General features: G+C 37.4%; 1 protein-coding gene across 2 annotated transcripts in view; it reads left to right on the plus strand.

Moving 5' to 3' along the window:
* LOC115447438 (gamma-soluble NSF attachment protein) overlaps positions 1 to 14,377 on the plus strand; it is a 62,655-nt gene that overhangs the window by 29,697 nt on the left and 18,581 nt on the right. The gene's annotated exons all lie outside the window — the stretch shown is intronic.

Genomic DNA, 14,377 nt, shown 5'->3' on the forward strand with positions numbered 1-14,377 from the left:
GATTCGGTTTGTGTGTGGTCACCCGTGACGGCGCGAGCTTGTTTATCGTTACGGTACATAATGAAGTTACCCCCCACGGTCCTCGTATCTAATGGATACGTACCCTAATCACAGTCTGTTTATTCGAAAATTAATGATGCCGCGACTTAGTAACGACATGTTTACGAGATTTGATATACTGGTTATTGTTTGTGTTGTTTTTTTTTTTATTTGTTAATATAAGGTTGTTTGTGGGGCGGCGGGTGACTCAATTGAGACGCCACGTGTTCGATTTTTGCCTCGACACCGAAGCTTGATACATCCATTATTATTCGTAGTTAGTTTATGCGTTTGTGGTTAAAATGGATTTGATGGTGTCTGATGATTACAAAATAAAACTTAAGTCATTTTGAAGCGTCTGGGCTATATATTAATACGCTAAAAAACTTACTACCTCTTTTTAAGCACATAGCGCGCATGGAGGAGTGTCAGATTTGATATAATAAAAGTCCATATAGAGAAAGGCAGAATGTTTTTATTTATGTATGTGTTACAAATATATTGATTCGGACGGTCGAATTTCGACTCCTGGACAACCACTGGTTCAAAGGCTATAAGCTTCTTTGTACAAAGACACAGGCCGCATGATTTCGTAGAACTTTATGGAATAACTGTCATTATGTGAATTCGATAACAATGAAATCCCGGTGTCGAGGGAGGCGTTGATACATGGAGGTTTATTTTGAAATCGAGCTATTTGTAAATGGAAATTAGATAACATTAAATTAGAGTGCTCTTATAGCAGTCAATGAAGCGTAAAAATATTATTAAAATCGCAAACACCGACTAACTGCCGCATAAATGTCCGTAGGTTCGAATCCCAAGGGCACACACCTCTGACTTTTCTAAAATTAGGTTTCTTGGTGAATAATCGCTTGCTTTAACGGTGAATAAAAACATTATGATGAAACCTGCGTACCTGAGAAATTCTCTATAGGAATTTTAATGGTGTGTGAAGTCTACCAATCCGCGTTAGGCCTGAGTGGATTAAGGTCTAATCCTTCTCAGTAGTAGAGCAGGCCCGTGCCCAGCATTGGAACAGTATATAATACAGGGCTGATATACATATGCAAAGATCTCAATATATCTTCATTTAAAACCTATGTATGGACCATTGTTATACAGAATGATCTAATGAAACAATTGTTAAGTCACTAAGTGTCGTACAGATTAAGTCACATCCTTTATTGACTTCATTATTAGTTGAACGCTCGAAGTGCGCTTCCGTATCGTGCCACAGCGGCAAAGTTCAGCGACAGATACAAATTTTGAATGACGCTGCGGTGGCAACTCGCATTTCCTCTTCCTGTAAAGTTTGCAGCTGTAGGGGTGCTGTTCGTTGGAACTTTATAGAATTACATTTAACATAATCAGTCTTATAAACTTGTTTTAGCTTTAAGAGGTGCTTAAGAATCGTTTAAATAGCCGTCAATACATCACGAGTTTTCTAGTTTAAACCTTATTAAGAGCCAAGATGGCGGGTTTTGACTGGCAGCTGAACGAGTAAATTTATGTTTTAACTAAGCATAGCTTTGCGAATTTTTTATACTTGTAAGACAGATATGTCTAAATTAATGTTTTTGAGTTCTCGGATGAGTGAACACGCTTGTGTGTATTTATTTTATTTTAAACTCTATTGTACGTCTAAAGCAAAGAAGAAAAATGTATACACAATAGAGGCTAGACTAAAGGATTAGTTATTTGTAGTTCGGTCACACATATATTCACAAAATCTTTAATATAATACATAATATTACAATATAAGAGCACTTAAAGTCCTATTTGAAAGGCGTCTAATGAATCTGTATATTTAATATCATGTATAACAATGGCTCACCCGTATTCATAAATAATACTAAAGGGGCGCACAATGCGCTCGAACGTATGTCAGCAATTTGATAGTTTTCTTTGGCTTTGTTTATCTGACACCCACCAGGGCCCTTATTCTGGGGCCTTATTCTCTATCCCGCACGTTATTTTAACAGTGTGTAACAAGCACTGAACAATACGCATCATGTTTAGGACTATAGAAATTTGGCTTACAGAATACCATTCCACGCACATTTCTCGAAGATAACATGACACGGCCGCGTTACGCGTTTACACTATCATACAGAATAAGGGCCCTGGGGCTGTAGTCGAGATGATTTTCTACAATATTATGATTATAATCCTAGAAATAGACTTAACGTTCGGATAATATGTCATACCCGTGTATTTGTCGTGTTTTTTTAGCGTTCACTTTTGTAGATATTTGTTTTGTTTGCACTGGTGGTAGGTCTCTTGTATGTGAGACTCCGCCTTAGTGCCACTGCAATGTCTATTTCTGCCGCCAAGTAACAGTGTCTAGTCACTGTTGTGTTGCGGTTTGAAGGACATTGTAGCCATAATAAGACTTAACATCTCATGTCTCAGGAAGACGAGCGCAGTGGCATATTAAACAGTACTGTGTAATTCAAGGCGTTGGATGGTGTTTCTGCTGTTTATGGGCGGTCGTATCGCTTACCATCTGGCAAACGGTAAGCTCGCCTCGTCATTATAAGCAATATAAAAAAAGAGAAGGACCTTGGCTACGGCCTCTGAAGTTTAGTCTTATTTCGACACTAACTAATCTATCATATGCCTACGCACTGCGCAGTTAGACATGCCTAAAGTACTGAGAAAAATACTCTATTATAGTCTGTTAGTACTTAGGTAAGTGACGTTTGTGAATATGGCCGTTAATAATAATATAATATATAATAATATCAGCCCTGTAATGAAATGAAATGAAATGATTTATTTGAATCTGTAAAATGTTATACATTATTTAGATTCCGTCAATATTAACTCTACCGCCAGTTCGGAAAGCAGTTTTCACCAGAGAAGAACGGGCAAGAAACTCTGGTGTTGCTCTTTTCAATCAGTTTAGGGTAAAGACTACAGTACATGATAAAGTGAGAAGAGAAAAAAAAAGTTTAGAGCAGTTCATTTATAGGCTCGTGAAATAAGGAATAGATTAATTTAAATTTTTATATGACTGTATTATATACTGTCCCACTGTTGGGCACGGGCCTCCTCTACTCCCTCCCTCAGTAGAGAGGGAATAGGCCATAGTCCACCACGCTGGCCTTTCAACATCGTGAGGAAACCTGCAAACCTGAGACTTTCTCAGGTATGCAGGTTTCCTCACGATGTTTTCCTTCACCGTTAAAGCAAGCGATAATTTACAAAGAATACACACATTTTTTTTTTAGAATATTCAGATGTTTGTGCCCATGGGATTAGAACCTGCGGACATTCGTCCCGGCAGTCCGTTCCACAACCAACTAAGCTATGGTCGTTATGTAAAAAAGATACTAAATCAATATAATTGATTTAGTATCTTTTTTACAATTATGCACATACTAGGCGTGAATTTAAGTTTTGTCGTATAATGCGAATTTAATCCCAAATAAAAACGGATCAGGAAAATAAAAAAATGTATATTTAAATGACATGATTTGAAAATAATTGTGATTTATTATATTTACGCGAATGTTAGACATTAATATAATGATTAGTGCGCCGCAAACATCGGTTTACAATATTATTTAAGTATATTATGATTCCAAGCGTGAAAGATTATAATAGGTCGGGTGAAAGTCTTTTCAAATAGAGTATTTATAAACTAGTAATAAAACCTCTTTGGCTGTATGTACTATTTGTATCTGGCTGTTTCGGGTGACATTAAAAAATACATTTAAAAAAGGAAACAAATTAGTAAAATGTTGATTTCGGCTATTTTTCTTTCTGTCAAAATAAGTGATCTAATGAAGAAATTATATACATTTTTTTATAGGCATTTTCAACCCCGGAATTTTAATGTCAACGATGTTACTCCGTTAAAGTAGACGCTTTTCTTGAAAAAGTGGAGCAAGATCGACATATCGACGATATAGCGAACAACTGGGAATTGACCACAAAACAGTTTTGACCCATTTGGAAAAAGCTAGGTACAATAAAACTCGATATTTGGGTGCCACACGAGCTCACTGAGAGAAACCTAATGAACCGTGCATTCATTTGCGATTCTTTATGAAGGCGTAATTAAACTGAACCGTTTTTGAAGAGATTGAGAACTGGACGTTGACGTACATTCTATAGACACGAACATCCATATAAACTATTTGTTCAAAATCCGAACTGAAATAACAACCAAAACGTCACTGTTATTGTACATATTTATTAATTTGAACAACAAATAACTTAACTTATTTGACGTAATATTTTTTATTCAAATCCAGGTTTACACTTAGACTCGAGTTTTTATATTGTGAGCGCCACTCCGTACACAACCACAAGCATCAATATTGACCCCATACTGAAATCAGTTTGAATGGACGACAGTTCAATTCAGTTGAGCACAGGGAATGTTTGGAATGCCAAACCTTATTAGGTTTGGCGTAGTACTTATATATCGATGGAACTGGAGATTGAAGTGGATCACGTACGAAAAAGGTCGTGGTCAAAGGTGGGTCAGGCTTCACAGACTGTGGCAAAACCTGGGTTAACTCGCAAAAAGTTGATGCTGTGTGTATGGTGGGATTGGAAATTGTTCATTATGAGCGTTACCGCCAGGCAAAACCAAAGATACGGATCTCCACTGCCAATAACTAACGAGGTTAAAGCAAGAAGTTGAGAGAAAGCGGCCGGAATTTATCTATACATAGGTGTGGTCTTCATCACGATAATGCTAGACCACACGCATATTTAGCCTCCCAGCAAAAATTAAGAGCGGTTGGCTGGTAGTTGTTTATGCATCCACCATATAGCCCTGACAGTGCACCTTCAGATTTCCATCTGTTACGGATCAATTTTTTTTTTCTTCAGAGAGGGCTGTTAAAACTACATGTGCGATTTTTTGATCAGAAGTACAAAAATTTCTCAAAACAGCAACGGGATCATAGCACTTCCTAAAAAATTGCAGAAGTTATCGAACAAAATGGCACATATATACTGCAGTTAAATATACATATGCTTTGAAAAAAGAAGTCATGAGTTTAGCATAATAAATGCGAGAAAACTTATCTCCCAACCTGATATTCATATAAACAGCGTAAAACACATGAAAAATGTTTGAAGAGTCCCTCATAAGCGAACGAGTAAAATATTAACTGGTTGCAGATTATGGTACTTATATCGCCATTAAATAAATGAACATCAAAGAAAACGAAGTATCGAAGTATCGATATTTTTTAATAAGAATTTTATCTTCAAATGTTGAATGAATTTGCGTACTGTTACTTACCTTTATAGAGATTACGCTGTTTGGAGTGAATGGGCGTGTTTTAATACCCATGTTTCTCTTTACCCGTTAGTAAACAAATGATTTAAAGAAAAGTAATTTTACTTCTTTTTGTACAGCCTTATTTAAGGAGTTTTGTTGTAACTTACGAACATGTCGCTTCATACATCCAAATGATCGACGCCTACTCACCCTCATACTCATCACCTACCCTCACACACAGAAACCGACGATAAGCTGTTTGTAGTTTAAGGTGATTTAAGGTGATATTTGATCACCTTTATTATTAGCTATAAAAGCAGATCTATTTCGCACTCACTTCAACAAAATATGACGCACGTCTTCTCTCACTCTACAGTCTGAGCAGTTCGGAGAGTCTGACGGCCGTACCTTGATAAACATACTTGTCGGAATGTGTCCGGAGCGGAATCTCATTACTGTTACTAGCTCCCGTCTGCAAAACTAAATCAGTAATCCTTGGACATTGTAACGGCTCAGTTTGAATCGTGCGGTACCAAATGCTTTTTTCTTGGGAATGTTTGTCAAAAATCTTGCACGGTTTGCTATAGTGTCGCTTCATTTGTATTACAAAACGTTAAAACGAACAAATTTATTTTTAAATATAAAATAAAGATCCCGCGCCGTCTATATGTTGAAATGTGATGAAATAAAAACTGTCAAACAGATTTCGTTGAAATTTGGTACGGACGTAGTTTGACACATTGGGTAAGACATAGGCTACTTTATTCCGAATAAATATATGTATAGCGGGATTTCTTCTTGGAATAACCATCACACGATCGAGGCTGCGAGCTGAAAATGGTAGTTTTTAATAAACTAACGGTATTTCTATTTCACTATCTCTGATTGAGGGTTTCAGCTTTGGGGCCGTTCAAGTATTACGTAACGCAATTTGAAAGAGAGGGGGGGGGGGGTCTTGTAAAACGTTACGATGCGTAACAGGCGCGGGGGGGGGGGGGTTCGTACAAAGCGTTATGTAACATTGTATTTTTTATTTATGGGTGGTTTATTTAGGGGTGGCTTAATTAGGGGTGGGGTGGTCAAAAATTGCGTTATATAATACTTGAACGGCCCCTTGTCTAAACATCATGTATTTATTTTCACACAAAATGAGGTAAACATGCTAATCAATCACTGAAGAAGGAGAGTCATTGGCACACCTTCCTCAATTGTTTATTTTAAGGTAAGAGGCCTATCAAAAAGAACTTCCGATTACAACCACCTTTAACTTTGTTGGCATTGTATAATATGATAGAAAAACTTGTGTATGTAAATACTTTGCATAATATCAAACACTGTATCTAGATTGTAATATGTAAAATTTACATCAAACCTAATAACCGAAGACGCTACAGTGACCTGTCGTCATACATACATCTGACGTAGGAATGCTCCCCGCGTCCATACATATTGTATGAGCCGCGCCGCAGCGAGTCGCAGTTTATAAAGTGGTGTCTACACCCGATCTTTAATGCTAAGTTTTAATTAGCAAGTTGTCGCAGCAATAGGTATATTGGGCAAGAACTTGCCGATACGTTTACACTGGCTCTGTATTTTAGTATACACGTAAATTCATCGAACTCAAAAAAAAATCTGAAGTCAGTTCGCCGTGCTGGTTTCTGCGGCAAAATTGCTCGGGGAAGTCGAGCTGCAAGTTTTCTTGCTAATTTAAACCTCGCTTTAGTCCCATACCGCTCGTCGGAGTATCGGATGACCCACTTATCGTTATAGCCCGCGGCTTGTGTTTTAATGTGTCAGACTTACTGATTTTATAGTATACAGCGTGCTACGAAAAATATGTACCTATCGGATTTGTATATAGGCGGATTCTTTATGTTGCAAGTAGGGGTTTTGCTATTTCGACCGTGACGATGGCGATAAATGTATTCTAAAGTGCTCACGTTCACATTTCAAAGACATTCAAAAGGCAGGGATAATATCTGAAAACTAATTTCATTTCGATTTCTAACATTCGCAAACATAATAAATATTTATTTATTTAATATTATCCGACGCGACAGCGAAATTATGGGCATGCTATACAAATATTGAACTTATGTTGTAAAGGTTTTTTAAAACACGTGGAGGGGTAACAGGCTAAGTTAAATTTAAAAGGACTGGCGCAGCTTGCTTTTCTCTTGTCACTTGAAAAGCCTACCTCCTGTCTACCGGGGAGAAACGTAAAATATTTCTCCGCTATATAAATAATACTAAAGAGTAGAGACTTTAATTTTCGCTTTGCCTAAATAAGCTACCTTATGGCCGCGGTCGCTTCATAAGCGGGAGCGGGGCGCCAGTGATAGCGGAACTTGAGTGCCGAGACAATGCAGTAGAAAGCATGAAATAGATGTCGGACCTGTGCAGATAGAGTATTTTCTGATATAACATATACATATTAAAGTGATACTGACCAAACTAAATAACGAATTTAATATTATACAATGTTTAAAAATGGTTTTACGTCGACGCGTATTAAGTCATATGCACAGGCCCCTATTATTGAGCATGGCTATAAGAAGAGGTTACATAGAGCACATTTTTTTCTAACATTTTTATTTTTAATCGAACCGTTCTCGACGGCAGCATAAGGAAGGTAAGGCGTTGCGTCGCATGAAATATAATTATACTGCGCTCTCGCGATACTCGAGAGTGGAGCCTAATAAAATTTCGCCTGGCACGACGGGCGACGCAGAGAAACGTCCAGCACATCCAATCAGTGTATATAGTGCTAATTAGGGAGAGTGCACCCGTGGAATGCCGGGGGTGGACCCACTGAGATGGAAAAAACAATAGAAGAAGCGCTGCAGTTTATTTGTATTACCGCCGCTGCAAAAGAAAATGCTTGATAGAATTAGAGATTTTTTAAATTTGTTCTTTGTATGCGATTTCTTTTGTCGTCTCGACTAGCTATACGAACGAAGACTTATCTATGTTTATTTCTTTGTATAAGAATTAATGTAGAAAGGTCTTTTATTCGCTATGGCGGCTGATGGTTTTTCTGTTTCGGTCGGGTAACGATTATGGACCTCAACAGCTGATAACACTGATGAAAAGAAAAACGGTTCTCTAGGGCCTTATTTTCAATGCCACCCGTTATTTTGACAATGCGCAACAATCACATAATGCACCGCGTCGCGTTTAAGTCAGTAGTAGTAGTATAAATTGGCATACAGACTAGGGATGGCGATTCTTTACGGAAAAGATCGATTCTTAAAGCGATTCGAATCGAAGTCTGATAAATCGATACACATAAAAATCGAGCCCTAAGAAATCGATTTTCCAAATATCGATCTTTTTTCGATAAGCTTTTTTAAGTTTGTATTTTCAATACAATTACAAACGCAATTATAGAAAACAAAACAACATGGATTATACATTCAACCAATCCTACTTATCATACTAACATTATAAATAAAAGTTTGTGTGAATGGATGTATGTCTGTTTGTTCCCCTTTCACCATCCACGAATACCTACTCAATATAGCTGAGGAATCGAGATGTTAGGCGAGTCCTAACATCAGGCTGATGAATAGGGTACCGGACTCATTTTTGTTCTTTACCATTATCAAATATTTACGTTATTTGAATTATAATACATAAGGAATTATTAAAATTCGGTAACAAATCAACAAGTTATAAGTCTTTCAATTTAGGTGGAAGGGGTAATATACAAGAAACAGAAAAGACACGAAATACCCACATTTGACGTCATCGGGAATTATGACGTGTGCGAAAGAAAGAGATGAAGCGATATTCCCACAACTCGCCTACTTCTGCACATTATAATATTTGAAATATGAATTATTAGCTCATTTTTAACCAATTTTTATGCAGTTTTTATGCTTCTTTTTCGTATTATTAACCATTACATATAGAAAAATGTACAAAATCAAGCATAGGATGGTCCCCTACTGACAGTGGTGTTTTGGAGACAGTGGTACTAGAAGGGGGGGGGGGGTGGAAGGCCTTTCTTATTGGTCTTTAAACTTCATGAAATAGTGGTAAAGTTAATAGGTTATTTAAGCGATTGGGTTCGTTTATAGAAAAAGTTCGGAGGTAATAAAAATAAAAAAAAACAGTCGAATTGAAATCCTCCTTATTTTGAAGTCGGTTAATAATGGCGGTGAATCGTGACGCAGTCGTGTTCGCACTTACAGTAGGTGTATAAAGTGGGCTTGGTTTACGTAGCTATTGGTCGAGATATTAATCCAACGCTGCCCAAGCAGTTCTAGACAGCCAATAATAAATAATAGTAATAATATCAGCCCTGTATTATATACTTGCCCACTGCTGAGCACGGGCCTCCTCTACTACTGAGAGGGATTAGGCCTTAGTCCACCACGCTGGCCTAGTGCGGATTGGTAGACTGCACACACCTTCGAAATTCCTATAGAGAACTTCTCAGATGTGCAGGTTTCCTCACGATGTTTTCCTTCACCGTTAAAGCGAACAATAAATTCACAAAAAATACACACATGATTTTAGAAAAGTCAGAGGGGTGTGCCCTTGGGATTTGAACCTGCGGACAGTCGTCTTGCCAGTCCGTTCCACACCCAACTAGGCTATCGCCGCTTTTTTTTAGAAAGCCAATAATTTCGTTTAAGGTTTTAATATGTACACTAAATCCGCCACTCGCCTGCTTTCGTATAAGGCCAATACGATCTATATAGTCTTCTAAATATATTTGATGGACTTTATATCGAATTAGCTTTTACTCGCGGCTTTGTTTGCGTGTAAGGTTTTCCCGGGATAACAGCCCCGCTAAATATTTTCCTGGGATAGATGGTAGCCTATATCCTTCCTAGGGTCTCAAATTATCTCCATGGCAAATTTCGTCGATATCCGTTGGATAGTTGTTGAGTTTATCGCGTTCAAACAGGGACCTTATTCTCTATCCCGCACGTTATTTTGACAGTGTGTAACAAGCACGTAACACAACGCGTCATGTTTAGGACTATAGAAATTTGGCTTACAGAATACCATTCCACGCACATTTCTCAAAGATAACATGACACGGCCGCGTTACGCGTTTGCACTATCATACAGAATAAGGGCCCTGGTAGACAAATGCGGCTGTCCTTCGATTAAAACGCCCCTAATAGCAAAAAGACGGATTTGCCCCCCCTAGACGGAATTAATAAATAAAAATAAACTTATTATTAGTTTTTCCTTTTACTTATAATCAGCATGTTATTTTGAGGAAGTATAAGTAGGTATGCAAATGCATATAATCCCGTTTCTAGTTCGAAGACATTCGAGTTGTTCCCAAATGCAATGATGACAGGTGTAACCTACTCTCAAATGAGTTTATTCCACAGCAAAGTGACTTTTGCACCTGAAACATGTAAAAAAGCTTGAATAGCAAGGGGTGCTATTTGTTAATATATATTGGTTTGTCTAATTTCTTTATATTTCGTGTAAATATTATTAAAAAGAAATCTTGCCACATTGTTTACTCGTATGGATGTAATTTGATAAGGCGGTGCCGCCACGACGGCGCCTACACGACACCTGTCTCCATAATAGAATGCCGAAGCGTGAACGGATAGACACGTCGGCTATGTCATATATATATACGTGTAAATCACATATAAATATAAATATTATAAAGCTGAAGATTTAGTTAGTTTGTTTAAAATAGTGATGTGCCGGATCGTTAAGAGTATATCCGCGGATACGGATCCGAATACGGATATTTAGGTCAAGATCGCCGTATGCGGATACGGATCATAACTTTCTTACTCAATCGATGTCGGTGCCCGTGACCTTCATGGTTGATGCCTCTTGACATACAGGACAGGACATGTTTCTATTTGCATAGCGCGGTTCTTTTTTTGTTTTAAAGCTGCCAAGTTACTCTTTTTAAAGTACAATCTACCATTATTTGAACTCAATTATGACAAATTTATTTCACAGTTGTGACTGTTTTAAGCTAATGTAACAAATAATATTAGAATAATCATTTAATTGGAATATTAAATAATACGAAGATTTAAGTATTGATTTTTTCATTATAAAAGTGATATATAAGTGATGGTTCAATATAAAGGTGCCAAATATTTGATTTTAAGAAATATACTATAATGATCTGAATGGAATTGGATAGTTTTTCACTGCTATCTAATCGCATATACACAGGGTTATTTTATATTCCCTGATAACCTCTTAGGTTAGGGGGAGCGTAGGAGCTTAGCTGTATTTATAGTGAAAATTTACAAGATAAAACATCTGTAAAAGTTCCCTCCAAAAAGTAACGGATACAAATATGGACACGGATCTTTTTTTCTCCCTAGGATATCCGCGTATACGGATAAGATACAGATATCTGGCACATCACTACTTTGAACGCGCTAATCATAGAAACTACCAAACCGATTTTGTTTTCTTGCACTAATAGTTAACTACATTACTTCATAGTGCTATGGGTTACTTTTTACGCGGGAAAATATTTGATTCCGGAAAAACTTTCTCACGCGGGCGGTGCTGCAGGCAAAAGCTGGTATAGAATATACGTGCTCGGTCTATGGCATCCCTGATGGGTCATTTACGATCATAATGCTGTTCACAAAAGCATACATCTGTATCTTTCAACTCTGTAGTCGGTAGGTACCTCATGACTGAGGATCGTGATCATCACTGGATGTATCGCATTTAGAGCGGACTATTTGTCTCAACCATTAAAATTAAACTAGTTTACGGATTTTATCGCGGTTTTAATTAATTATTATTATATTTATATAATTGAAACCACGATAAAAACCGTAAAATAGTTAAATTTTAATGTCTATCATTCGCGTAAACATTAGAAATCATTATGTCTCCACCATTATTTGTATAGGTCCCGACAAATCAAACGAAAAAGCGTGTTCCGCGCGCGCACATACGCATTTTGTCATTGACATGTCATGTGAAAGAAATTACGTATTTAAACCAGTGCGAGCAAAAGGCGGCTCGAATTTATAATTTAAGCGTAGGGAATGAAATCAATCCGATTTGGATAACTTAGAGAGTTTAGTTCGTGTGGAATACATTAAGTTTATAGGCATATATACTTGGCATTTGAATATTATTGTACTGTCATCGCAAGCTTTACTAAGAACGGGTGTAAGGCTCTACGTACGTATTGGTATGAACAGTTTTTTTGTAATTAAATATAATCGATTATTATTTCTTAATGTACTAAGCCTTTTCCGTCACTATGTGATCAAACATTTTCCATAATACAAATTGGTGCCATTTATGTGAATAAAAAATAACAGTCCATGTATGTACCTAAACATAAACTTCCACCTTTATTATATAAAGTAGAATTCTATATCGAATATTTTTTTTGTATCGGCCCCCGCAGTCACCTAGGGGCAATTTGCGAATGCGATATTGGTATACCCCGGCTTATCGACTACAGCGGCCTGGAGGAAAGTGGGCAGGGTATATCTGGGGGGAAGGAATTGTAGGGGAAGGAAAGGAACTCTCTAAGGCTGGAAGGAGGGGAGAGGTCAAAAAATTTTCGTGAGCCTCAACGTGAATTGGCAACCACGAGGTATACACACTTAACTATGTCCAGGGCTGCAACAAACGTTCCCCCATGCAAGGCCGTGCATTCGGTGTTTTTAGACCAAGCGACAAGACAGCCTCGGGTGAATCTATATCGAGTTAGTGCACGCTTCATTTCCTAACCGCGTTAAAGGTACCTAAAAGCGGCGTTTTTCTCCGTAACATCAGACAGCTTGGTCGAATGTAATTTGTCCCGTTTAATGGAGTAACGAAGTTTGCTTCCACCCCGCGGTGCAGGGTGTACTAATAAAGTTACACCAAGCATTTACCACGCCATCTAGACTATATGGTTAGTCCGCTAGCTATGTTTACGTTCCTGAATTTCCGTCGAGTTTATTTTAGATTGAGTTTGTTTTTGTTTGAATAACTTTGAAACTATTTGAACGAACCGAATACTAAAAAATCTTTGACTTATAGCTTAATTATTACTGTGTGATGTAGCATTTTGTGGCAATGGACTTTGAAGCGAGCAAAGGCGCGAGAAAAGCTAGAAAATGAATAACAGAAACACGATTTATCTTCATTCCGAATCTCACTTTCAATATCTAAATAAAATGGAGTGTGTTTTGATAATATGTTTTATTCTGGGAAAGAAACAAGTGAATCTTCGAGCGATGGATAATTTACCGTTAAATTTAGATGTTTAGGGTTAAATTTAAGTGTGCTTGACTATGAATGCGTTTCTTACGTCGCGTAGCTTACGCGATGATATATGTCGAGGCCCTAAAATACTTTATTTTTATAATTTAAGCTATCGATATAGATTCCTGGATGTCGTTATTCGTTTAGGAGTTTAGTGAATAAATTTAAATGGACGATCGACGATAGCGCTATCTATCTATCAGCCATAACTACGCTATGTTAATAATAAAAGGATCTGTTTTAGTTTTTTTTCATGCTTTAGGTTTTATTTATGACTTATTTTTTAACAATTTCAATTTTATAGCTACTAAAAAAAAAGTCGCAAACAGAAATAAGTTTTTCGACAATTCGCACAAATAAAAAATTTTGGAATAGGCCATTATTTTATTAAGAGTGCGACTAATAATTTCTGTTTTATATTAAGTAATTAACTTCATAACTCAGGCTTTCAGGAAGAGTTTGTTTTACTGCTTTACGAACTGTATATTTCTTGGGTTCGACTCCTGGTTCTAGCATAGTGATTGGATTGTTCTTTTCAATTTCAGTCTGAAGTCTGGTTTTCTTGTTTGAAATGGCTGTAAGCAAGCTTCCTACTATGGGACGGCACACATCGACATATTTATCGTCATGACTAGATGCATTAGTCGCGTCCTTGCCTGTCTCCTCAGAAAAGTGACCTCCCCGTCAAAACACCATTACAGCTCCTGTAAGCCAAGATGAGCAGTGGTATGCATTTTATAACACCGAGTGGTGAAGCTCGCCGAGTCTTATGGAACACTATCTGTCTTCATCTCGCAATGGAATTAACCAAATAGAAAGATAGGGAGGAGTAGATAATATTCATTGCCCACTTTC

The sequence above is a fragment of the Manduca sexta genome, chromosome 27 (genome assembly GCF_014839805.1).
Source record: "Manduca sexta isolate Smith_Timp_Sample1 chromosome 27, JHU_Msex_v1.0, whole genome shotgun sequence".
In the NCBI taxonomy this organism is placed as follows: Eukaryota; Metazoa; Arthropoda; class Insecta; order Lepidoptera; family Sphingidae; genus Manduca; species Manduca sexta.